Source organism: Anomalospiza imberbis, chromosome 1 (assembly GCF_031753505.1).
Source record: "Anomalospiza imberbis isolate Cuckoo-Finch-1a 21T00152 chromosome 1, ASM3175350v1, whole genome shotgun sequence".
Classification (NCBI taxonomy): Eukaryota; Metazoa; Chordata; class Aves; order Passeriformes; family Viduidae; genus Anomalospiza; species Anomalospiza imberbis.
The window spans coordinates 26294161-26321052 of NC_089681.1; the positions used below are offsets into that span (position 1 = coordinate 26294161).

The window sequence follows — 26892 nt, forward strand, 5'->3', positions numbered from 1 at the left end:
TTTTTCATTATATGGTGACTGTTAACATTACACAATTTGCATAACACCTTTAAACTGTTTAACAGTAGCTAACTGGCTGACCTTGTGCATCACTATAGCAGGAGATGCCTGTTTGATTCTAGGACTTAGATGCTAATTTTTAGTAGCTGCAGGGACTGGATTCTCCTGAAATTTAGCTTTTATTTTTTTAGGTGTTTCAATTTCTCCAGTAGGAACAGGAAAACACAGATTTTACTGCTTTTAAACTGTGTGACTTTGTACTCCTGATTTGCTATTTTATAGCATCTATGAGACACAAAAATAGGGTTGTAAGTGAGGTAGGACCGGTGTCGCCAAGGTTTAGGATTAGACCTTCAAAAGCATCATATCATAGTACCAATATCAGTAGTGACATGTACTTTTAGTCATAAACTAACATTAATTTTTCAACTAAGGAGTTTAATTTAGATGCTAGTATTTAAATAATACAAATGAATATTTTAGATTAGTATTTAGATAGTATAAATTCTCCATTATCTTATGTATTTGGGTCCTTTTTATTATGTTCTTTTATTTTCTTTCACTCTGATTGAGATATATGAAATTTAACAAGAGAGTACTGCTTAGTTGCTGACTGATTAGGTAATATTTTCAGGAGAAAAATGCATTGATTGATACATAAGCAATGAATACTGGTTGAAGGGGGCATGACACAGCACTATAGACAGTTGACTGTCAGCAATATAAAGTAAAACTTCAAACTTGCCATACTGTTTGAATTCATGTCATGAATCAGGAGTTGAAAGTGAGAGGATGGCCTCTGGAAAACCTGCTGATAGAGATTCTACTTGTTCAAGAATGCAGATGGGGAATTTAACATTATTTTAACCATATTTATTTATAGTAGAGAGTATTTTAAATCAGCCAACCCATTTCTGTCCTACAATTAATAAAACATTTCTTGGGTGGAAAGGAGACAGCAAGTAATGAATTTCAAAAAGATAAACAGACTGTAATATGTCAGAAAAGCAGTGGATAGTGTGGCTTCCAATTTTGAAAAAGCAGAAGAGGTTATCTGTTGAGACATTGCACTTTGATTGTATTAATTGGGTTAGATTCAGCTCTTTAGCTGATCCACAAAGGATCTCTCTAAGTATAGCAGTGCCCAAGTGTGGAGGGGAAAGAATAGAATCAGCTGAAGCAGAAACATTGTTACCTCAAATCTTGACTGACACAGCTGGCTCTAGTGAAACATTTCCCTGTAGTTTACATGTTTGCACTACCCTGTAAAGTCCATTAGATTGTAGATTGTGGATGATGCAAATGTTACATCATCACCTCACTGTCTGGTCCATATCTTTGGGTAAAGTCTCACAGTAGATGAAATTTTACTGGAAAATGTGTTCCCCTTTGGTGGGAAAACCAAAGGCCCTTTGAGGCACGTGGATAGTTGTATGCTGGTGACACAATTCATATCTGGGAGATGATTCAGGAAAAAGAAGAAATGAATTCCTGGAGTCTCCTCTGCTGAAAATGAGGTAAGTCAAGAGAGTTTTCCAAGGCTCATCACTGGTACTTCCCAAGTCAAGGAACAATGCCACTGAGAATTAATCTGTACTATACTTTTGGGAACTGAGCTGGGATTTTCAACTTGTTTTATGTGCTAGCAGCTCTCTGAACTCCTGTAGTAGCAATGGTGTAGCAATATTAGCCTTTAAGACCACATTCAGAGTAGTGCTTGTAGTCTTCCTCTGCTTTATTCCTTTCCATTTATAAACCTCAGGCTGGTACACAGAAGAGGACTTTAGCCATGATCTGTTAAAGCATGCTATTGAGAGCTGTGTTTAAGAAAGCTAGAACCAGTCAGCATCTTGAAAGGAGAAAGCCCAGAGTGGCTTTTTGTCATTGATACTATTCGCTTGATAGCCTGTGAAATACTGCCTTCAGTATAAAGTGTGTAAACAAAATCAAGCTATTGATACCTACTGGGCTTATTACTCCTACACAAGTCAAATGCTTTCTCTTAATCTGACACCCTCCATTCTTGTTTTGAAAACAACCTCTTAATCTCTGTGAGCAACTTTTCTAATGTCTGATCTTGTAGGTGAAACTGCTGTGTGATGCAGCATTAACTGATTAGAAACTGACATAAATAAAACGTCAATTGTGTAAAATTTGTCTCTGTCATCAGTCAGCAATATATACTGTGTTGCTGGTTTTGTTTTTTCTCAGTGAATTAAAGTTCTCTGGCTGTTCTATGCTGCATACAATTTTAACATTTATACATTAGGTTGTAGAAAGTATTTACAATTTCTGTTCTGAAAGTGAAGTCAGAGTTACTGATTTGCAGTTTTTCAGATCCTCCCTTGTTCTTTATGTAAATACAGTTATTACCATGTAATTTATAATATATGATTCTTTCTCTCTGCTTTTTAACATAATTTCTTTATTTTAAGTAGAAGAAAGGATGTCGAAAATACAGTGAGACTAGCGACAATGAAATCCCTACAGTGAAATTGTGTCCTGATTGGAAAAAAATAGAAATTTTACTCTGACCTTTGTGTGCCTGTGGTTTCACCTGGAGCACTTCTCTTACAAAGCTTTCAGTTCAAGTGTGAGGGGTAATGTCTGAAACTATGAATCCCCTGTGACCAGCTAGCGTGCTTCATGTTACTTTGCTCTTTGCTACCAGGATTAATTCCTACTAATCCTTATCAGTGCTGTAGATTGAATGCTGCAGACTATGGGGTAGCTGTAATTCAGGGGAGTATTTCTTGTGGGATGATAATGTGGTTGATAATTTTCCAGAAATGTTTCAAGTGCCAAAGATATCTTCAGGTTATTAATACTATTTTATTTTATTTTATTTTATTTTATTTTATTTTATTTTATTTTATTTTATTTTATTTTATTTAGAAAATGTTAAAATGCAAGAAAATATCAAGTGAGGTAACACAACTATTTGAGATAGGGAAACCTGATGAGGAATCCTTTCAATATGGTGTCTAGAAATTTTCAAGGTAGTGTCAAAATTTAAGCCACTTACAAATGTGGTAAATTGTTATCAATATGTTTAACTTATCTATATGCACCAGGTAGATATATACCAGATCACTAGAAATATTTTTCGCAGAATTCACAGAATGACTAGGTTGGAAGAGGCCTTCAAGATCATCAAGTCCAAACCATGCCCTAACACCTCAACTAAATCATGGCACCGAGTGCCACATCCACTCTTTTTAAACATCCTGGGATGGTGACTCCACCACCTCCCTGGTCAGGCCGCTCCAGAACTTTATCACTCTTTCCATAGAAAACTTTTTCCTAATATCCAACCTATATTTCCATTGATGCAGCTTGAGATTGTGTCCTTGTATTTCATCATGATATAGATTGAGAACATGGTTTCTGCATCAACTTGAAACTGTTTTCTCTTAAATTTGTTTATTCTGATTTGAATAATGACCAGTGAAACAAGACATAAATGTTGTTACTTTGACCTAACCTTTTTGCTTGAACTGCTCCCGTGACAAATTATTTGCAGTTTCTTTCCATGTGGATGAGGACAGTATGAGATAGATGGCACCACTGCCACTTCATTGGCATTGGTAGTGTTGCTGCTTCTTTCTTTAGTCAAGGACCAAATTAAGTGTTTCTTTAAAAATATATGAGATGATCATGTCACTATAGTGGTGTATATTCTGTGATGCTGCTTGTGATATGCAAGGGGTATCTATCCTACAGTACAGAGTAAAACACAGATATCCTGATAGTTTTTGATTCTACCTGCTGTGCTTGATACTTGATTGGGCTCCCAATAACAATCATACACTTCTATGCCTGATCCCGAAATCCCCATATCCAAAGACAGAAAAGTAATAAGTGCATGAGTAGATCCAAACCTACATCACTTTACTCCTTTTGGACAGAGATCTAGGGGAGATCCCTTCCTAACTTTAAAATCTGTTTTGCTGTATTTCATTTTGCTATACAGCCTAGGATTTTGTTAAGCAATTGTCTTGGCTTGCCCTGAGGAAGCAGCTGAGTCCTATACATCTCACTTTTCCCACAGTAAGACGGGCCAGAGAATTGGAAGGGTGAAAGTGAGAAAAATTGTGGGTTTGGGTAAAGGCAGTCGTAGAGATAAAGCAAAAGCTGTGCAAATGAGAAGAGCTAAGAGGGTATTCTCCACTTCCCATGGTTTAGCCATGCCCAGGAATGCTGGGCTCCATCTTGCATAACAGTGACTTGGGAACTTAGCACAACTTTAAGTGTCCCCCTATACCTTCTTCTCCCAGCTTTATATGCTGAATATAACACTAAACGGTATGGAATATCTCTTTGGTCAGTTGAGGTCAGATGTCCTGTCTGCATCCTGTATTTTTGTATTATTGCATATAAATGTGCCATTGTTCAAAATGCTTGACAAACATCATCAAACAAATTCTCATAATAATAATAACTCCAAGTAAAAGTATTATCTCTGCACATTCTGTAGCATTTTATAGGACATTTATTGAAATCTTGTATATATATATATGTTGGAAAATGTTAGTCATTGTTCCAGACACTCTTTCAGTCACTCTGTTACAGTCCCATAGTTCTTTCGGAGTCTCCAATCTGTACCACTTTTACATTCTAGACATGATCACTCTTTGTTTAAATATCCCATTTGGCAAATGCCCACCATTCCCAGTGATTTCTATGGATCTATCACATGCCATAGCAGTTACTATGGTGTGATGGTGAAGTTGTTAAGGAATCATGGTATGGATCCAAAAGTTCTTGCTCCAGGAGCCTTCCTCAAATATAGCAATTCAGGTATAAGTGAGATGTTTGGTAATGGGATTTTTGTGTCAAAAGCAAGCCACAGTACACTGTGCTTGATGCCAATACATTTTTACCATTCTAGCCTTGTGAAACTTCAGCAGACCTTTGACAAAAGTATGCCCTCATTGTCAAATGGGAATTTTCTTACATGCTTTTATTAGTCTGTCATAGGTATATACATGAGGAAACTGATGTCATTTAATTTGCTCAAACCTTGCTACAAGACACAGACCCAGACATCATGATTTGTGTCTTTGGAAGAACAGTGTCAGACCACAGTGTCACATTCTCTTCTTAATGAGCTTTAAAATCCTGTGTACACTAGCGCATAAGCCACAATGTCTGCAAGGGTTACACAGGATAAAAAGAAATGGAGATCAAATAACTAACATCAGAGTGCTTAAGAGATGCTAAAGGAACCTGGAGATGGAAAGAGACCCAAGCAACCATAAAGAAAGGAGAAAATTGCCTTCCTCTGTTTAAAGATGTGGCTTCCTCTGACAGAGGATAAGGGCTTGTACATTCTACTCCATCTTTCCTTTCTCCTGAAAGGATAAAGAAGAAAGAAGTAATTACTTTGGGACAAGGTGAAAATTAATGCATCTCATGTAAATAACTATTTCTTTACCCTCTTCTGTGTTAAAAGAATCCTGAGTTTTGTAAATGACATTTAAGTCTGCTATAGGACTCCTGTCCAGAGAAGATTGGAAGAGCAGACCAGTAGCTGAAAACTAAGTCAAAAGAACCCATTTCCTATGTCTTCTGTGTCCCATATGATCATGATAACATAAGAGGAAGCTGTATGTCATGAAATGTGATTTTTCTTTCTTTTGTTTTTTTGACATATACCCTCAACAGTCACTGAATCCATCTGTTGCAACATTTTCTAGGAAATTTTCATAGTAATTGTTCTTTCTGTATTTTTCCCCATGTCCACTTATGCTAAAGGAAAATGGTGTTCTAAAGGAAAAATGTGTCAAAAATTTATGCTATATCTCTGCACATCTTAGAAATAAATTAAGCTATTAAATATTTTTTCTTTTTGCGAGCAACAGCTTTTAAAAAATAGATGTACTAACATAAGTAACTGCAAGAATTTATAAGGGTGTAAGTGCAATATTCATGGGACAATAAATAAATTTAAGGCAGGCGAATAGCAACCTTTTTTTTTTTTGCAAGCTGTACATGTTCAGGTGATGATAAAAGGCCTGGCTCTGGAATAGATTCCCTCACTTAGAGCATGGTGCTGATAACACCAAGGTTGGGGTTTCCATCCCCATACAGACCATTCACTTAAGAGTTGTATTTAATGATCCTTGTGGGTCTTCCTGCGTCGGCTACTTCGCTGGTCGCCCCGTGGCTTGGGCTGCGTGCTACTCGCGGCTGTGGCCCCACTGTTGGGCACTACTTGTGGCTTTTGTTCTTCTTCACCCCGGCCTCGGGCAGCTGAGGCGCCCGGCTAGGCACGCTGCCTCTCGGTGAGAATGGGGCTGCCGCGTGTGCGGAGCTCTAGAGCTGAACCTCCACGTGGGTTTGCCGCCTTCGTAGCCGTATGCTGAGAGGAAATAAAGGGATGAGAGAAGGCACACCTTGTCCTGCGTGGCTGAGAACAGTTTATTTCCCGTGTGGCTGCAGCGGTGGTCGGAGCAGCGTTCCCAGGTCGCGCGCGTGAACAAAATGACTATTTGAACAAAGGGAATATTGGCTTAAATAGGGGGCAGGCAGACAGGGGCAGAAGCCCCCTCACCCAATGGGGACAGACGACAGGGGAGTGACGTGGACCACGGCAGCCTACGGGAACATAACAGATGGTGGGTACAGGGTTCTGGGACAAATAGGATTACAAGGATGGGGTGACTGACACAGAACTTCCAGGAATAAACAGGGGGTAGCTATAAGATGGACCTGTAAGAGCTCCTATGGCAGACAGCTTGGAGCAAACTATTGTGAGGACAAAATGAGGGTACATAGAATTGACTAACTAATATTTATTAAAATCCCTAACTGAACCAACCCGGCATGCAACAAGAATATTCTGTGATTTGAAATTAAATCTCTTCTAGTCCATTTAAATCAATGTGGGCATCAAAATCATCAGCACATTTCCTCAGCTGTCCAACACTTGCTGGTGTTTGTGTTACCATATCTGGGTTTTTTACACATTCATAATGAGGTCTTCAGATCCATGATAACCAGACTGTTCTGTGTGCAGCCTTGGAAGCAAACCAGGCCTGTCAAAGCCGATGGAAAATAAATGTAATGGCCAGCTGGCTTAGAAAGCTGCAGAGTTAGATCATCAAGAATGAAAACTCCCCTCAGAGGTCTTTTCTCCTCCTGAAGTGGCCTTTGGTCTTCCAGCAACAGATCATGCTATCCCTATCTGAACTGCAAGGCTTTAAACTTAGGGGTTTTTAGGCATTTCATAATTGAGCAAAGGGACTATACTTTTTTTATTTTTCTGTCTGAAGTGTGTTGGAGCATCAGCAGAGATTTTTTTGTGATTTAACAGTCTCTTTCTAGACAAGGGAAACCTTGGCTTTGGTGTGATGAAATAGTGAAAAGATATCCCACATTCCTTCTGCCCAGAAAATATGTGATGACAAGAGTCAGTTTTCTGAATTGTTTCATGCCAATATATTTCTCTGAAAAAAAAAATCTTCTCTGTAATGTGAAAAAGTATTTTTTAGAACTCTTTTGCCTCCTTAATATTTAGATAGCAAAGACAAAATAAATTTGTTGATAGGGTAGATTTTGATGGGTGGACTGGGATTTAAACTAGGCCTGATGGTTCTGACATCAGGGGTTGCCTGACTTTTATCTTCTCAAATTTTTTTCAGGAACTGCACTATTTTCCAATTTTTATCTATCAGCCTTACCTCAGTAGAATCTGGTCTCAAATTCTGTGTGGCTTACACACATGCAACTGCCAGAGGCAACACTATTGCAAAATGTAGAGGAACTTCTGGTCATGAACTTTATTTTGAACATGGAGAATCTCTGTAGTAATACTGAAAATCAGAAGAGGTCAATTATTTCCACTCAGCCCTCTTGTACTTTGACTACAGTGTTTAGTAAAACAAAAATCTCTAAGGAGAAGTGATAAACAAGAATATTGCTGGGAAACATTGAGCCTAAGCAGAAGGTGGGATTAACAGTTATAGAGAAAAAAAAAAAATAAAGGAATTGGTTCCTACTAAACACAGGTTCTCCACCCCTAACAGGAGTGTGTATGGCAGGCAGTGGGAGGCTCTGTAAAACCTTCCAGGGTAAGCAGTCAGGGATGCTTTTCTGTTTTCAGGTTTACCACACAGAAGTCATGTGGTCCTCTCACTTATGTACTTGTGGTCTCATTCTGTAAATTTTCCCATTATCACCTATAGAGAGCTCAGTGTGGCTTGCAAAGGCTATATATATAGTACTATGCTGTATTAGTGTGATGTCAGCATTCCACAGAATCACTTTTTCCAATAAATGTGTAAGCTTGAGGATGTGGGAATGTTCTAGTGGAAGGGGTTTTATATTGTTTCTGGAATAAACAGGGTTACAAGTAAAGACAAAAGAAGAATAAGTTTAGAACGTTGCAGAATATAGGTTTTTTTAAAGTTTATGTGTTATATAGCTAATAAAAACATGACCAGCCTCTTGCTTTTGAGGTGGTTTTGGGTAAAAAAATATGGTGATGTTTAATAACAGGTGCCTGGAGAACAAGATAATCAAGGAACAGCACTACACAGCAGAAAAAAAAAAAAAAGAATAGTGGTTATGAAGTTAAGCTGATCTACTATAAATACCTCAGAATATATTTAAATTTTTTTCATTCATGAAGTATACAAAAATTCTGGTTTCATGCTAATGGAAAACATTTAATGAGAAATAAAACAACCCTTCAATAAACACAGTTCAAAAGCATTTTTTCTCTTTGATGTAATATAATTTTTCCATTTTTGACTGCTATTTTTTGTGTTTGATAATAAATATGCCTGTCTTTTTAAAGAGTGATGAGAGAACTCTAAAAATCAGTATTTGACAGAAACTATGCAAAAGATGGTAAAAGAAATCTAAGCAATAAATCTCATTTCTGTGTTAGGATTTCATTTTACCCCTCCAACTCTATTTTAGTAACAAAAACAAGTTCTAAAGAAAATCTATCTTTAATAATTTTCCATCTGCATTGTATAAGATAATCTATTTGTTTGAAAAGCAGCAATAGCTCTTACTAATAATGAGGGGGTTAGTACTTCTTTCATGTAAAATAATAGTTGTGGCAGTCCAAATAGGAACTGCTTAATGATTCATTTGTCATTTCAGTCTTTCAACGCAGCTACAGAAGATGCTTTTATATCCTCATTTTGCTGCTTCTTTCTTTTTTTTTTTTCTTTTCTTCTTTTATTATACCTATTGTTCACTGCCGAAATGAGCATGGCTGCTCAGCTGATGCCGTTTTTCATAGGCTCTCCCTGCAAGGGAGGGAGGTGAAGCTGCATGTAGGTCTCCATGGCGACCTTGGTCCTGGCCTGCTGCCTGCAGTCTGGCCTGCTCACAAAACGCTGTGCCATGATGAATTATTTAGCTCTGCTGAATCAAAAAAAATACAGCAACAGGCTCCTAGTGAGTAACTGAGGAGAGCAGTAAGATGACATCAGTCAGCTTATACCAACGTGCTCGAGGGTTCTCACCAGCGAGTGGAGGCATTCCTTTCAAAGGCTCTTTCCTTTCTTAAAGCTCTTTATGCTATTTATCATTGTCCATGTTGGATTCCCACATTTTGTCTATGTTTATGAACAGAAGATAAGAGAATAATGATTCAGTGACTTGATAGTCTATTTTTCCTTTGATGTTCTTTTAATTCAAACTTTTTTTCCTTCCATTTTTAGCTATCCCCATTCTTAGAAATTATGACAAGAGTTTGAGAATGTCGTACACCAAATTATTAAGCCTGGAAGTAATTATGTCCAAGATTTCTGTGTTTCTGTGTATTTAGATAATTTTTAAAGAGTATTTAGCAGTTGTCAATACTTTATGACAACTCACTTTTATTCTGTATATGCATTATATAGTGTTAGTGTACTTGGTTACATGTATTTAACCCTAAACACATATTTAGAGTTTTGGCTTTTGAGGCCAACCTGCAGGTGGCGAGTGCAAGCAGAATAGACAGAAGTTTATCTGCTGTTTATCAGCAGTATTATCAGAAGTTTATCAGCAGTATTATCTGCTGTAAGTATGAAGAAAACTTGGATTCTTGGGGGAAAAGGTATTTTATCAAGTGTACACTCCTTGATTTGGCACCACAGACTTTGCAGACAGATTTTTCCAGTTAGCCTGATTTTTACAAATTTAGTCTATAAAGGTTTTTTCCTGTGCATGTACTTCAGGGCAGAGTACTATTACAAGAATGTAATACCTGTAATGAATGTAATACTTATACCTTCTGGTAGATGGGACTCAAAAGCCCTCTTTTTCAGAAGAACTCTTTCCAAGTAAGGGAGATGACATCATATTACCACTGACTACAGATTTTGTTCATGTCAATAGTATTAAATATTTAAAACAGTTTTTACCCTGTACCTGGTATATTTTTGCATGTTTTTGGGCAATACAATAGCTCATCTTATGTCCCATCCTGTACAAGAGCACTAAGTAAGGGTTACAGATGAGCTGCTCAGTGGGTTCAGTGGGGAGCATGTCTTTGTCAGGGGGCTGAAATTCAGGTTTTTGTTTTTTTTTTTCCTTGACTGACCAACTCCTTTCAGTTTTGACAGGGCAACATGTAATTGATCTTCTGCATGAAATCTGAACCAGCAGAAAGAATGTTGTCTGCTTGGCATATTGCTTAATTTCTTCATGAATTAACTTGGCAAAATGCTGCCAGTGCTACTCTCCACCATCAGTGGCTTGCAGAGGAGCCTAACATTCACTCCAGTCCTCTTTGCAGCTTCATCGTCAACCAGAAGAATCACCTTAACAGCTCTGTCAGCTTGTAAATCCAAGGCAGGACAGAATGAGGTGACCAAGCTTACATTATTCTGTTCCCTTGCACTCTACTTTTGTTTTAACCAGAAGTTATATGAACTAAACTTAGCTAGCTAAGATTATTAGAAATAAAAATCTGCATGTTGACTATTAAGTTCTTCTTTTGAAAGCAAGTAAGTTAGTCTAATAATCTCATTTTGCTTTGGGACTCACATTTCATGAAAACGAAACATGCAGTAATTTGCTAAAGGGAAAATTGTAACTCCTCTACATTTCAAGAATTCCCATGTCAGTGTCTCCTGAGTATAGCTAACATCTTTGCATCTGCCAGCTGCAAATAAAGATGAATTAGTAAACACAGAACTCATTTACAGTCAAGAGAATACAAGAATGTGAAGGCCTTACAAAGTCACTGTAAAGATATACGACATAATTCAAAAGCAGACAGCTAATGATTTAAAAAAAAAGAAAAATAAATCATCTTTTTTGTCAGAGAAAAATACCACAGTATTGAGGCACAACAGCGAAGAAGCATTGGTGGCTTCAGCAGAAAAAATACACAGATTTCTGACTATAGCAAATTATAAAGTCCATATTTTCTGTGAATAATCAACAAGTACTTTTCTCTTTTTTCATTAAGACTTACTTTATCACCTTTATATTTATTCATTTATAGGAATATTCATTATTCTTGGGGGAGCTGGTTCTGAATCTTTGAGTGGTTCTCTACCTAAGACTATTAAGCACTTAATTATACCTTTTAGATTGTATTATTTTTGACAGGTGGAATGTCTGAGTATTGTTATTACATGGATTATATGTACTCCCAAATAATCAAATATGTAAGCTTATACTTAGTTTCACTTTAAAAATCTTACAAAAAAAATACTGCAAAATTTAAAGCATCTTTGTAGAAATCATCAAAAACAATTGTCTATGCAATAAATAAATTCCTTGAAATACTATTGCAAGAGTAGAGATAAAAATCCATTATAAAATCTCATTAGACTGCTCTCATTAGCATTAGTTGGATAATATATAATTTTAAAGACGATACTGAGAGGTGGGAATGGGTTATTTTTGCTTTTAAGAGCATGTAAGTAATATATTTTATTTTCAGACATGCATATTTTTAGACTTTTTGAGAGTATCAGTTTACCAGTCCTGGTCATTTGCATTAGTCATCCAGGGTGATGGCTGTCTTGCTACTGCCGAGGCCTTCACCAGCTTTGATTACTAATTGACAGTTACAATGATTTATGAGATAGGTCCTATTTTTTCAACTCTCACTTTTGAGAAAACCTGGTGTTAACCTGGTGGACATGTAAAAATTAATTCTACCAGCAGTGTAGTGTGTATGTTTGGCTACGATGTTTCAGCATTGCTTTTAGTACAATTGACTATTTTAATCCCTTTTGCCATTTTGCCCTGCTGAAATACCTCAATTTCACACCACATCTAGTGAAGAAACAATTTCAATCTGTGTATCTCTTTTGGTTGTATAAAGGTTTGAAAGTCATAGTCAAAATTCTTGAATCACTGTCTTAGGTTTATTGCTGAATATTATGTTTAAAAGTGAGGTATAGGACTTCTAATCAGTTAAAAATTTATTACTTAAACTGATTTGCCAGTGGTCTAGCTGTATAATGTGATATTAATTTAGAATATTTGCCATGTTTTTTCTTATGTTGTCTTTTTTTACTTAAAAAAGAACAGTCTGGAGCAAGGATAAATGGTATTAAAAAAAATACTATGACACTTGCACATCTTTAGTTTGTGTTTACTGAAGAGTTCCATTAAGATAATGTGACTTCAACTAAGCCATCGGAAATGCATTTTGTGCTTTGCAAAAAAGAGAAAGAAATTTAAAAAAAACCCACAATAATCATGGCAAGCAAAGTTCTCCAAACCAATTAAAACTCTGCTGCTGTCCAGTTTAGTATATTATTTCAAATATTTTCCTGACATGTTTCCTGAATCAGAGAATTTTTTTCAGTTTCAATTTTATATAGCTTTTATCAGAAAAAAATGCTACTCTACCTGTCATTTTCATCCTAGATAAAAGGGAAGAGAGTTTTGCCCCAAGTTGTTCCACAGAATTCATTCCCATGTCCTTAAATTTATGGATAAACTGAAAGAAAATATCCTAATTAACATTTAATGCAGTGTATGATCTCATAGCTTCACTGAAGAAGATGACTGTAATCCATAATTTAAGAGTGTGAAATGCACTTTTCTTTACTTTATGCAATTAAATCCAACATTATTAAAGAAATACTTTTCATATTAGCTGGCCAGCCTTTCAAAAGTACAGCACAATTTAGATATGCAAGGAGAAGTTTCTATTATGTAAATTCTGACTCAAAAAATGACACTTTCATTCTTTTTCATTGGTGCAATGGGTTGAATATCCTTTAGTGCCTGCTTACCTTAATCAGCTTTTGGTATTTTCTATCTGTTGAACACTGGCACGAATATGACAGAAAAAGAAGCATGCAAAGATTCTCATGACACATCTAAGCTTCTCTAAAGACTGCAGAGAGGAATGGCTCTCAGGGAGAACATGTTACCTGGCATGGGCTTAGTGATTGGTACAGTTATAAAAGTTGCAAGTAGAGAAGCAAAATTTATTGTATTCCCTGCACTGCTGGAGAGTTCCCCATGCCCCATTCCTCTGCAGCTGCCCACCTTCCTGTGTGTGTTGCTCCAGAAATTGCTGCTGGTCTGGGTATATTTCTGTCATGGCAATAAGCATGAGCATTGCCCTGAAATTAGACTGCGTTATTCAGTGTGCTATTGTTAAAATTAGAAAGGGTCAAGTTCAGACTAACTTGAAAAGCATAAGCTTCCAAAAAACAGATATGAAGGTTAGATTTAAGTAAAGTATTATTAAAAAAAACTTGAGGGGTATATGTAGAGTTACAAAATGGTTTGTATTGGAAGTGACCTTAAAAATCATTGAGTTCCAACCCTGCTGCCATGGTCAAGGACACCTTCAACTAGCCCAAGTTGCTCCAAGCCCCATCCAAATTGGCCTTGTGCATTTCCAGGGATGGGGCATTCCACAGCTTCTCTAGGCAATGTCCCAGTTTGAAACCACATTGACAGTGTTGAGACTAATGGGGCTCCAGAGAGGTGATTGGTGCTGTGGGCTTGGCTTTCCTTGTTTCAAATAGCTGGGTTGAATCTGACTTTCTTGTTCATGAGGCACTTCTTATGCCTTCTGGTAGATGGTTGTCTGACAGCATTCAGAGGTAAAAGCTAGGCAGGGTCAAGTTCTTGAATTGACAGCCAAATGCATGAAGTTGCAAAACCAACAGACTAGGTACAGCTTGATTCTGTTATTCCTTGGTGTCAGTTTTATTTGTTTCCTTTTGCCAGAAATTTCTGATGCTTTCCTGTTTTGAGAACTTACTTTTTAGTTCGTGGCAGATGTATGTAAAATTTCCTTTATAAGGAGTTCTTCAAAAGAAACCAAAAGGCTTTTAAATCAATAATTCAAGATGTAAATTACATTTAGGTTGTATTAAAATAGATCTAGATTACTTAGCTTCCTAAGAAAATTCAAAGAGCTTTGAAAAAGCAATGCAAATAAGAATAAATGCAAAACGAGGTAATTGCAACAAAGAATGTGCTGCAGATACTTTCAGAAAAATACTCCTGGCCTCTGTGTGAAGTATTTTTAAAAATATTTTTGCCTTTGCATGATTTTAAATTTTGTTTCATTCCCTTGTACGTGCAGACAGTTTTGTGATTTCATATGAAAATGATCCTACTTCATTTCAGTGAAGAGTGAAAGACTTCATTGGGGAGTCACTTCTAAATGTTCCTTCAAAATACACTCAAACAGAATTATTTCTCTGCATGATCCATAATGGGAGTGTTGCATACCCCTTTTTTAATATTTCTTCTCAAAAGAGAGGCTTAGGAGCAGTGATCCTGGTACCTGAGCAGAAGCCATTCAGTCACTGGTGTGTTCCTGATTGTGCTGCTCTGCCTGTAAGTGTGCCTATGTGGGTTCATGGGGATGGTGATTGTGTGCATGGATGAGAGCTTTTTCAGGGGTCAGTCTTGTGAATCCAGAGTCCATATTCATCCCCTTGGTGACAGGCCAAGTGTCCAAGGAAATGCTGTGAGCTCTTTCTTTTCCTTTTATTCATTGTAGAGTTTAGTTGGTGAGGTGTGTAGGTTGGACGTATGAAAGCCCTTCTGGTGTGATGTGATAAGTGACTGTGAGAATTGGGCACTTTTGCTTCTGAAATAGGTTGTATGAATTTTGTAAGGTTTGCTTGGTGTGCAGCTCTAAATGAAAGCAAACTTTTAGTTTCCATAGAAATAAGTACAGCATGTGTTTAAAAGCTTTGAATCATGGCTCTATTTAATACTATCAAAAGGGATATAACAGCAATGTAAATCTGCTTGCTGAATTTGCAAGCTACTTGCCACTTTATTGCTATTTAACATTTTTCAATTTCTGGAAATATTTGTATAAGCATTGTTTCTCTAATTTTTGAAAAGAATTATTGCATCAGCAGCTGTATAGTAGATTAAAGCTGAACATTCATTCATTCAATTTACTGTTCATGTTCACAAATCAAAGTAAGGAAATAGTTTAATATGTGGCTTTCATTTCTGCTGGTTACGTGTGACATATAAGCATTTCTGTCTGTCTGAAGCAACAACAATGCAAAGCAGCTCAGAAGCTGAAAGATTGTGTATGGAAAAGCTTTGACAGAGCACATACTGGGCATGTACTGGATGTTATTTGGGTTGGTGGCTAGGTATGAAAAAGTAAAGAGAACGAAATAAAAGATGGGTGTGAAAGTTTTGGCACAACTTGATCAACAGAGGGTTTCTAGGTCTGTTTGTCATCCTGCTAATACATAGCCTAATGCATGTTGAATCTTGGAAGAAGTCTCTGGCAAGCAGTTTGTGATAAACTGGAGCCTGTCTTTCAGAAACTGAATCCAAAGAGGAGGTCTATTTAAAAAGCAGACAGTAAGTCAGTGGGGTCAGCATTTCTTTTGTAGTAACTGTCGCTATGTGGAAATGGATATTTTTCCGTTTCTTTTAGGATATAGAAAGTTTTTCAGGAGCCTCTTGTTTTGCTGAATAATATTGCTAAGCCAGAATTGCATAGAAAAAAAGCACAGATTAAATGAGAAAGGCAAGCTTACAATAGTTAATGCAACGCCATTTTCCCTTTTCAAGCATTCACAGCAATTTCTCTAGTTTCAGCCTGCTTGCATGCCAAAATTCTCTAAAAGTTGAGCACAGAAGTCAGTCTTTACAGTCTCAGAAAAACTTATTAGTGTACCAGTGTCTTAAGGAGGTGGTATGTCAATACAGGAGAAGTCCAGATTTTCCTTAGAGAAATAATTGCATAACCTTGTAGTTGTGATTGCATTCTAGAACACTGAAATCTTATTTATCAATGTTTCTCTTTAATAGAGAATACACTTAGATAGTGTACCCCTGCAATAGATTTTTATGGTTTTGTATTCTTGAGGGGCAGCTTGCTAAGTGGCTAGAAAAAAATCCTGAACTGTTATGACAGATTATAAACTTAAACCAGGCATGAGCATAAACACAGTAATGCTGATGTCTTAACCAAATATGTGATATTTTAGGACAGTATCTAGGTGAAGAACAAAATTGAAGGAACAGAAGGAAAGTATGCATGGTAAGAGAGGCTTATCTCCTTATATAATTCAGGAGACTTAAAATTCAATTTTGTTTTCAGATCTGTTGAAAACTTATTAAGGAAGTTCCTCATGTCAGGGCACACATTGGTGGAATATGAACTGGTAAATTCATCCACTCTGCAGTTTAAAGTGCTCCTCAGCGTATCAGAGTATCACTTGTAAATCAAAGTGTGAAAGCATAGTTTTTGAAAGTAAAATATTTGGAGAATGTAGAAGGAGCCTCCAGGTGAAGGATATGAGTAATAACTGGCTGTTCTGGCTCAGGAATAGCAGGTACTGTTTCTGCAACTGTTTATAAAACTATTGGACTACTGGGAGTTTGAAACAGTAAAGAGATTTCATGGCATAACATAGAGTAGGAAGATGTGGGAAATCACTGCAAGTGAAATAAGCTTGCATTACAAAGACAAGGCATTTTAAAGACTCAGCTCCCATAGTACCATATCATTCAGAGTTTATTATTGGAACATATAATTTGGGCATGTGCCTGGAACAGAAGCTGACAATCGTGCTTGCTGATAACTATGAAGTGCTTCACAAACTAAGCTGAAATTTACTCAGTAAGAAACCAAGAGTTTGTGATAGTAGCCAGGGCCCAGCCAAAAGCAAATTGATGAGTTTGGGTATTCTTAGTCAGTTCAGATGGGAAAGCTCAGCATCCAAAATGTTTCAAAGGCCATGAAGCAGTCTAGGTTCAACAAAAGATACACCACCTTGGAAATTAAATTCTAAGAGAAATATAGTGTCAGATCTCAGGAACTCTCCTAGGGAATGTTCCCACGCCATGATGCAGTGGTTAGTCTCATTAGCTGTGGCAGAACACTTCTGTAGTGCAGTTAAACTGCCTCCAGTATTTGAGCTGGTTTGTGCAACTCCACAGGCAGCATTATATCCTGCTGACATAGGCTGGAATTCAGCTTGCTGCCTATGCAGAACAAGAGCATTACAGCTCAGAGCCTGTCTGTATGGAAATTCAGGTGATGAGGTAAAAATACAAGCAGAAGAGTAGGATTTTGTTTTCGTTAAACCCATTTCCTATGTCAATATATTTCACTGCTTTCTTGTGACATTCCTGTCCTCACCATGCTGTACCTCCCCATTGTTTCATAGTGGAACAGCTGGGCCCTTGATTATTACTGAGTGAAATGGAATAGGTGGATAAATCCCAGCTTCCATCTGTACCAAAGCAAGTGTGGCAACTCTTCCACTGATTGTTTTTTGTTGATTTGTCTGTAGTGATGGGACAAGGAGTAATGGGTACAAACTGAAAGAGGAGAAATTTAGGCTACATATTAGGAAGAAATTCTTTATTATGAGTGTGGTGAGATATTGGAACAGGTTTCCCAGGGAGGTTTGTGCATGCCCCAACCCTGACAGTGTTCAAAGCCAGGGTAGATAAGGTCCCATCTAGAGAAAGGTGTCCCTGTCCATAAGAGGGAAATTGGGATTAGATGATATTTTAATTCCCTTCCAAACTGTAACATCCTATGAGTCTATGATTTTCTCTTTGTTTGGAATTATCATGGGAAGTTATTTGGAGGTTGTGTAGTCAGTGCCTGCAGCTGTACACAGAAAATTCTTCTTCCCTTCCCAAGTCAGGAGGTTTGAACACAGCTGTTATAAACAAGCCCTTGTAGGGACAAACAAGATTTCTGGAATCAGCATTAATTACCTTGATATCAAACAGGAAGTATAAAATAAACATTTCTTTGGGCTACCAATAAATAGGAGAAAAGACTCCTGATTGCATCTTCCTTCACTGAACCTCACAAACAAATGTCAGCCATTGACAAAGATTAGTAGAGGCTTGGTGTCCAAGCCTGGTTGTTGAAAAAAATCTGAATAATTAATTTCTTCTGGCACGGGTTTATTAAATTCTTTCTCCTCTATCTTTGTTACTCATTCCTTTTTATTTCTGTTCTTCCTACTCTTTAACCAAGAGTTTCTGTTCTACCTCCAGGTAGAGAGCAGTGTTGTTGGTTCTTTCTGCATGATCTCATTCACATACAACGACGATGTCATGGAAAAACATTGGCTCATCCCTGCAAAGCTTAATATGCTGCCTCCCAGCCTCATCTCTGAATCTTTCTTATCTTTTTATCCTCCTCTGAAAGCAAAACTGGAAGGAAACAGTCACAGATGGAAATAGGAATTGTAGGGACGAGCGCTTGAAAAAACCTCCAAGTAGGAAAAAAAGACCTAAAGAATTCTGTCCAAAATTAAAGGCAAGGCCAAAACCCTAAGCCATAAATTTACCTCTTTTAATGTAATTACTTAGGAGTTTAGACCAAAAGGACCTGTGTTCATATTGAAAATGAGGGTGAGAGATCTATATCAGTAGCTGGAATGGGAAGAGTGGCCCTCCTGTTTCAATATAATCACATTTGTTGCCTGTGTGTGTTTCATTTGGCGTGACTTGACAGATAATTAAACTAACACATGTTATTTCAAGATTTTATTTGAACCTTTTATATACTATCTGAGTTAGCAGTTGTTCTACTGAAAGAAGATGTGTTCCTTTTTCATTACTGATGATTAGTTCTGGAATGACCTTAGTGCGTGAAGCGGATCCAGACATGAGTGACAGTTTTCAAATTATCAGTTTTCAAGAAGGAAGTAACTGCTGACCCACCACATGTTTTAGTGATATTGGGAAGTCTGCAGCATGTATGTAACATACATGAAAACATCTTTCATCTCCTTAATTCCTTTTACGAAAATATCCAAAAAGCATTCTGGTACATGAGTGGAAATTCAAGTGGAGTGTTAGGACTTGAATTGAAAGAGAGTTCTTCAAATGCCCTGCTCAGAGCTGGTCACTTACTTACAGATATTTGGAGATCATGTTATTTTTGTTTGCGTCCTCAGGACCCTTAAGCCAGTTGAGGTTATTGGAACTTCTCGAATGATGAATCCTTAAACTTGGTAAACTCCTCCTCCTCAGCAGTCAATGTAATAGGATGGTTTGAGGAAATTCAGAGGACCTCCATAAAATTAGAGGACCTCTTTTATTACCAGTGCGGTTGTGTTTCTTTTGCTCTAAATAAACAATTTGAAGTAATCTCTTAGGTAGATATTTATTACAGAGAAAAGAATTTTGATGTTTAGAATATTAATCAAAAGCAATTCTGAGAGTGAAAAATCTATTATAATCTAAGGGTATCTCTATCTGAGGCCAAAAGACAAAACATCTTTTACAGACATTGAGAGAACTCTGAAAGGATTTCCCCTGTTTAAACTGGATTAGATTATCTGAAGGTGCATTTTATGTGTTAAGGGATATGATAAGAAAGTCAAGGCCTTTAAGGTAAAAAATATTTAACGAAAAGCAGTATAAAATTTGACTTTCTGGTTTTCTGGATAATCCATGTCTTATAATTCTGAAAAATAATTTCAAGTATTTGATGAACACAGTTTGGTCAAGTGGTCTTCATACATCAGTGAAGAATGTTAAAGCAATAGTGTACCAAATTTAATATATTGTAATAAAACAAGACTATTGTAATTGATTAAACCCTGTTTTGTGAGAACATGACATCAACGCAGAAATTTTTGGAACTAATCTCTAAAGTGGTCCTTTCCTGGGCTAGTTTCGTCATTAGAGCTTTCATTTTGGATGTAGACTGTATAAGGGAGCTCTCACAAGATGTAGCACTCTGAAGATATTCTTATTGTATTGTTTGGCTTATAACTTCAGTGGAGCATTTCCTACTCAGTGCTTTTAGCATAGGACAGGGCAAGGTAAGAGCCAGATGGACTATTTTTATTAGGGAAAGAGCACATATCAGAAAAACACTTGATAAATGAGAAAAATTTGTAGTGTATCTTTTCTTCTACACTTATTTTCTCCTGTGATGAAGACTCATGCAATATTGGATGAGTTTATTTTTTCTGTCTCTGTTTCTTTGGGTAAATCCAGACTGGTGATTCAGAATTTGTACCCTGATGCTGTGAATTGTGCTGGTGACATTGCAACATTCTAACTAACAGAATCATTCCAAAACATGATAGCACTTTCTTGATAACTGAGGTTTGCATTGATTTTATTATATTTTCATTGAATTTACTGATCTACTGGCATAAGCACTGGAAGGAACCAAAGAGCTCCAAGAGCCTCCTCTCAATTTGCTAGTTATACTTCTTTTTAAAAGCAATATGGTCTTCTTAAAAAAAAAAAAAAAAGGTATAAACTTAGGCTGTAATTTTTAGTATATTGACTTACAAGGTGCCTGACATGTGAAATGATAACACCCTATTTTCATCCCTTTCTGTCTATGTTCCATGAGGCTGTTTATGGTGAAATCACTTAATCATTTGTTTTATAACTTAGAAAGGCTAAGAGCAGAAGGTGTTATTACATCAGATAAAGTGTTGCTATGTACTGCAGATGCCATGCTAGTACAAGATACACAGTCTATGGGGACGTCCTCCCATATGGTCTGTGGTAAGCTAAACTCTTGGCTGATGCTGATGCCCGCTATATTTTGTGTTTTTCTGAATGTAAATGCTGATTTATAAAACTTGAGTAAGCATTTATTTAAAATGTATCTTCTAGATGGCTGATTGAGTGTTGATTTTGGCAAGCTCTCTAAGATATTCAGGTTTCTTTTTTCCTTGTATGTTCACTGAAATTTAAAATGTGTATGAAACCTATTAGGATAAAATAAGATTGTCTTTTTACAAATGGTATGTTCTTGTTCCACACTCTGTGTATTGAGCTTTTATGTTCAAAGTGTTGCTGCACATTTTATTTCTATGCCTGAATCTTGTACTAGCTCAATATAAGTTATGGCAGCTGCAAAATTTTATTTAATTCTGAAGGATAGCACTTTGACTGTTTGAATCTTCCAGAATTATCTATGCATGTTTATTTTGGATTGTTCAGAATATGATTACTAGTCAGGTTTCTATAAGTAGGGAGCCAAAAATAGTCTGCTTTACCATATTTTTGGGATTGCTATATTTGCTTTTTTTTTTTTTTTTTTTTTTTTTTTTTTTTTTTACTAACTTAATACCTGACCAGGAAGATATTGCAAGGAGCTGCCTGTGAAAAGGGAATAAATTCCTACATAACAAAACAACGTGCTGTTAGGAACCAGTTTTTGATATTTTTCTTGATTTTATTATTTCAAATAGAAACATGCTAACATTTCAAAGAAGGAAAAGAGTTTTGCAAGCAATTCTCAAATTCCATTGCAGTTTTCATCAGGTTGTTTTGGTTTTGTCTATTCTTTGTATTTCCAGTTAGTATCACATAGTCCTATCTATGTGACTGATGATATTTGAGAAGTGTCTTGAATGTTTTTTTGTCTAAGGAGAGAAGATACATTTTGGGGGAGAATCCCCATGGCCCTACCTACCTTTGGTGAAACATACTGTAGTTGAAGTTGACTAATGTATTTTCCTGTAAGAAGGTGAAGGCAGAGTTAAAAGTTCAAAGAAAAGGTGATTTTGCTTTCTCATCCTGAGATATTAAAAACCTTTATTATTTAAATAGACAAAGCTGTTTTTTTCACTGTTATATCTACAAATTACTGACTAAAGTGAACATGTTCGAAAATATTAAAAAAGCTCACTATGGCTTCCTGTTTGTTTTGTTTTTTTTTTTTTTCTTTTTCCTTCTTCCCTTTTTCTGTTCTCCACTTTCTACCATTATCTGTTTGCCTTACTCCCTTTTCCACAGAACTTGACCTAACATTCTTCTTCCAGAATGCTTTTATAACTGCCCTGTCCCTAAACCTTCTGCTTTTTCTTTCCCTTTCCTTCCTCAACTTGACCTCCCAGTCTTTATTACTCCTTCCATTGTATTTCCATTTGTCATTGTCCATGTCCCTCCCTAGACACTGTCCCATTAGCTACCTTATTCTGTTCTCCATTTGCAATACCATGTCCCAGCTGATGAAGTTTTGATAACATCTCAAATGAGAATATGGGATGAAGCAACTGCAGAACATACCCTGCGTGACTGCAGGCACAGCAGGTGAAGCAGATATCAAAGCATAGCAGAGAAATGTTTAAGAAAAGTAAGCCCTCCACAGGTAGGTCTGGCAAAAGCTATTTTAATAATACATTGGCATACCAATATATGCTTCAAAATTTAGAACAGGCAAAATTCTGCAAAAGAGTTCATGGGGAAGGGGTGAAGAGAAAGCTTTTGTGTTAAGCTCTTCCATATAGACTGAAGAGAAATGTGCAGTTCTGCCCATTTTCTTGTTCTGTGACAGCAAAAGATGACCTGCACTGCTTATCCCAGAGCTCATCAGCTAAAAGCAGCTATACCCAAACCTCTGACCTAAACTTATCTTGTCTGGGCTAAACTGTAGATGATGAGCTACTGAAAAGTTTCATCCCACAGTACCAGCTAGCTAAACCTATTACTCTATGATTTACTATTGGAAAAACATTACTTTTCTGTTGGTAACTGACTGCTGAGTCAAATACATATAATTCAGAGATGGACTGCAGTTTCATAAATACAACTCACTTCTTGCCTACTACAAAGTGAAATACCCTGGACCAGCTCCAGTTTTCTACTGAAACAAAATACATGGAAGATTTTATTATAAGTTTTCATATGCTAGGCTCTTTAGACAATTTTTTTAAATTAATATTATTATAGAGGGGCACATACACAAGAATTTTTGTTGTGAATAACACCTCTGTAAACAGGGGAATTTTTTTTCAGTGTAATAATAACAGAACTCAGCAGCTATCCTCAATGTCACTCTGTTTTCCTTTTCCAAATGCCTTTGAAGATCTCTATCTGCAAGAAACTAGAGCTGTGTATTTGTAGGGAAACTTGTAATTGGCTCCGGATATCATTCATTTACAATATATTATACATGCATTTTTATTTGTCTGGTTAATTTTTAATTTGAGACAGAAATAATTCTTATATACTAATTATTCCTTCCTTTTTTTTTTTTCTCTCTTGATAGAAGTCAGAGTCTTCAGGGCATGAGTACAGCAGTGTTTGTTACTATATTAGCAGTACAAGAACCAGCCCCAGCTTTTTATTCAGGTCCTCAAAGATAATGTAATCAGACTACTTTGATTGCAGTATAGCCAGAAGACAAACAGATATTAGTCTGTCATGATAGCATATTATTAAGCAATAGCATGTCAGATATCAAGTCAGGCTCAGCCACTAAGTGTTATCTTCTTCTGGGTTGTACTTTTCAGATCCTCCCTAGGATGGGTCACTGCTACTGTAGTGTGATATTAGGATTCCTAAAATCACTATTTCTGTGGAGTATACATTGATTTTGGTTCCTTGCCTATAACGTTGATACATTTGAAAAGCAATCACTATTCATAGAGTTATGCAACTATCAGTCAAATGGTGGTAGCATGCAGACAGAGATATATGGAAATGACAAGACACTGTGCAAGTACTCTTGTTAAACAAATGCAGACATGCAAATTTCACTTCTGATCAAGGCACAAGAAGAAAAAATCAATGCTTTCCAAATATCTACCAATGTAAATTTGTATCTCTGTCTTCTCTTACTTAATTTCTTACTTAGTTTCTAGTGGGTTATTGCAGTGAACATTCATTGATAATTTTCTTACCTGAAAAGGATAGAAGAGCACTGCTAAAGACAATATATTTTTCCTTTAAATTCTTGGCTTATATTTGAAATTGTTTACTCCATATCTGAATGTATAGCTTTCTGAGAATATGGAGTTCAAAATACATACGGTTTATGCATTTTATACATTGAAATATCCATTTTATGTAATAATAGACAGCTATTCTTACAAACATATAAATGAGAATAATTTGCATGGTTAAGCAGCAGTACTTGACTGAAATAGGACAATAAAGGCAAGCAAACCATTTTTGATGGGTAATGGGTTTTGGTGTTAATGACCTCTAGTCTATTCTTTGAAACGGTTTTATCCAATGTATGCTCAGATACTAGAACCATACTAATATAATGCATAAGGTATAATTTTCTGAGAATTTAGCTATACTTTGAACGGTTGTTTGAAATACCATTTGCAGAAGTGAAATGAGACCCTAAAATAAATACTGCAGATTAAAAGAGTGGTACAGACCTCTCAGATCTCAAAGGATTTGCAAATTCAGGATGGTAAGTATCACTTGCAACATAACTGATATATGGACTGATGTATGGGGAATTAAGATAGTTCTTAGCCTTTGTTCTAATGCAAACACCACCTTCTCCCCATTCCTTTGAAACAAAAAGGCTTTGTATTTTCTATGGGATTCATTAAATAGATCTTTAGGCAGATATATATGGCCTTCATGAAATGATGTTCAAATGTTGATATGACAAAGAGTGGATTCACGTTTTGATTCCTTTATAAGCTTAAGCCTTTAGTTTTGTAGGTTGCATAAATATACTTAACAAAACATGACACTATTTTACAGAAGCATTCCCACAGTTCCGTCAGAAAGCTTTAGCAGGAAGAGTGCACATTCAGCAAATTTCCATTTAAAGACATTATGCATTTGGTATCTTTTGATAAAAGCCACTGTGTTGCAAATGGTTTGTTTTTTTGTTTTTTTTTTCCCCACTCTTGGAGGGGCTGATATATATTCTAATTATATAAGATTTTTTTCTTAACTTTTAAGGAAAAGAAATCCTTTTTTCCTCTTCAGAGCAACCATATCTGTAGAACAGGTTTACATTGCACATACATACTACAAAGCATTCATTTATTAATCTCTGATACACATTATCCACCCTTCTTTCTACCATTTACTTTTCACCCAGCACTGTGTGAAACAGTGAACCATTACAGCTGCTTTTGAGTAGTTCTTGCTTTTATTATACCCTTTTTTCTTTCTTTTTTTTTCTTTCTTTTTTACATTTTGCATAGTCAAATACAAAGAACGCTTTAGAACTGGAGTCAAAAGGACAGATGTATTTGCTTCCTGGAATTTTGGAGTCTGGAAGAGAATTTTATGTTCCTTAAAAGTTACTAAAACTGAATTAATATGTCTCAAAATGCTCTGTAAACATAAATGGGTTTAATTATTCCTTTGTGGCATTGCTATGAAACATTTTTGCACTGAAATTTCCTTTCAACTTTTTATGCACCTGTGTTCTTGAGAGTTATGAAAAAAGGGAGATATTTACATTTTTAATAATTTTATTCTCAAAGCATATATCTGATATTATTCTCTATTTTTAAATAGCTAAAATTAGAAGTGTAACTGCTCTGAGGTCATTTTCGATGTTTGAATGGAGAAGGAGCATAGTCAAATATTCAGGAAATTTTGGGTTGCTTTTCTGTATTGTACTGAATTGCAAATCTCAGGCAGTTTTGGACCAAGTTACAGACTCATAGAATTATGGAATATTTTGGTTTGAAAGATTTTTAAAGTTCATCTAGCTCAGTGATCCATTCTAGCTCACTCAGGTAAAATGCCACTACATGAGTGGAACAAGGTCTTGCCTAAGAAAGACTAATTGTATTCACCTCTCAGCGAGATGCAGGTGTGAAAGTGTTTCTTTCTCTCCAGGTACTACAAGGTCCTTCTGCATGTAAATCTTTAGTCTTCCCAGTGGCCTGTATTACCCTTAGAGCACAACTGTTTCAACTTTTCCACATGAAATTCTCAGCTTTTTCAGTAGACCCATTGGCTTAGATAACATCAAGTGCATTCTTAGTAGTTAAATATATGCTTGAATGACAGCCTAATGGAACATGATAAAGTATATCTACAGTACACAATTCTGGGCATTATTAACATACAGTTAATGAAGATAATATTTAGGGTATGGGGCAAACTGTTTAGCTTGGGAGGAATACCCAGGCAAAATCACTGTATAACATGTTCATAATTGAGCACCACTCCTGATTATACCTATATGAGTTTTAAAAGGCATGGTATGCTGTAGAGTCTGAAGCTTATATTCTAATTAAAACTTCTAAAAAGCTCTGACAATGGGAATTGCAGCTATTTCATAACTTAGCCATCTTCTTGATCTATTTAAAAACACTACTGCTGAAGAATGGTTTTAGGAAAGTCAGCCAGGGCTTATTACTTACATGACTGATGTTTTAATTGTTGACCTTGAACACTATGGCTCAGTGCTCCACATTTAATTACACAGCCAAGTGCTGCAAAATACAGGTGTTTGATTAGGCAATCTGGAATTTAACTTCTGACTGCCTTAAATATTATGAAAGGTAGAGGTTCTCTTTTTGTGCAGTCAGAATGATTAGCTGCTAAAACTTAATTCTTTGCTAACAGAGCTGATAGTTTACCTGTAAATATTACAAATAAGATGTTGATTTATGGTGAAGAGGTAAGAGGGTTTTATTGTGCTTGTGTAGTTTTTGAAAATATGAAAAATAATGAAACCACTATTACTAGCAAACATTAAAAAAACAAAGTTGGGATGTAGTAATTTGTATCCTCATATAG

General features: G+C 36.3%; 1 protein-coding gene across 4 annotated transcripts in view; it reads left to right on the forward strand.

Annotated features, from left to right (window-relative positions):
* The window catches only part of MMP16 (matrix metallopeptidase 16), a 168658-nt gene that overhangs the window by 13941 nt on the left and 127825 nt on the right, over positions 1 to 26892 (forward strand). The window contains exon 2 of one of the 4 annotated variants that reach the window (XM_068185488.1): positions 22171 to 22525. The exons of 2 other annotated variants lie outside the window; for them this stretch is intronic. The gene's annotated coding sequence lies outside the window, so the exon portion shown is untranslated. Of the gene's footprint in view, positions 1 to 1170; positions 1518 to 22170; positions 22526 to 26892 lie in introns of those variants that run through there. One more of the 4 variants, XM_068185482.1, reaches the window with a different exon arrangement.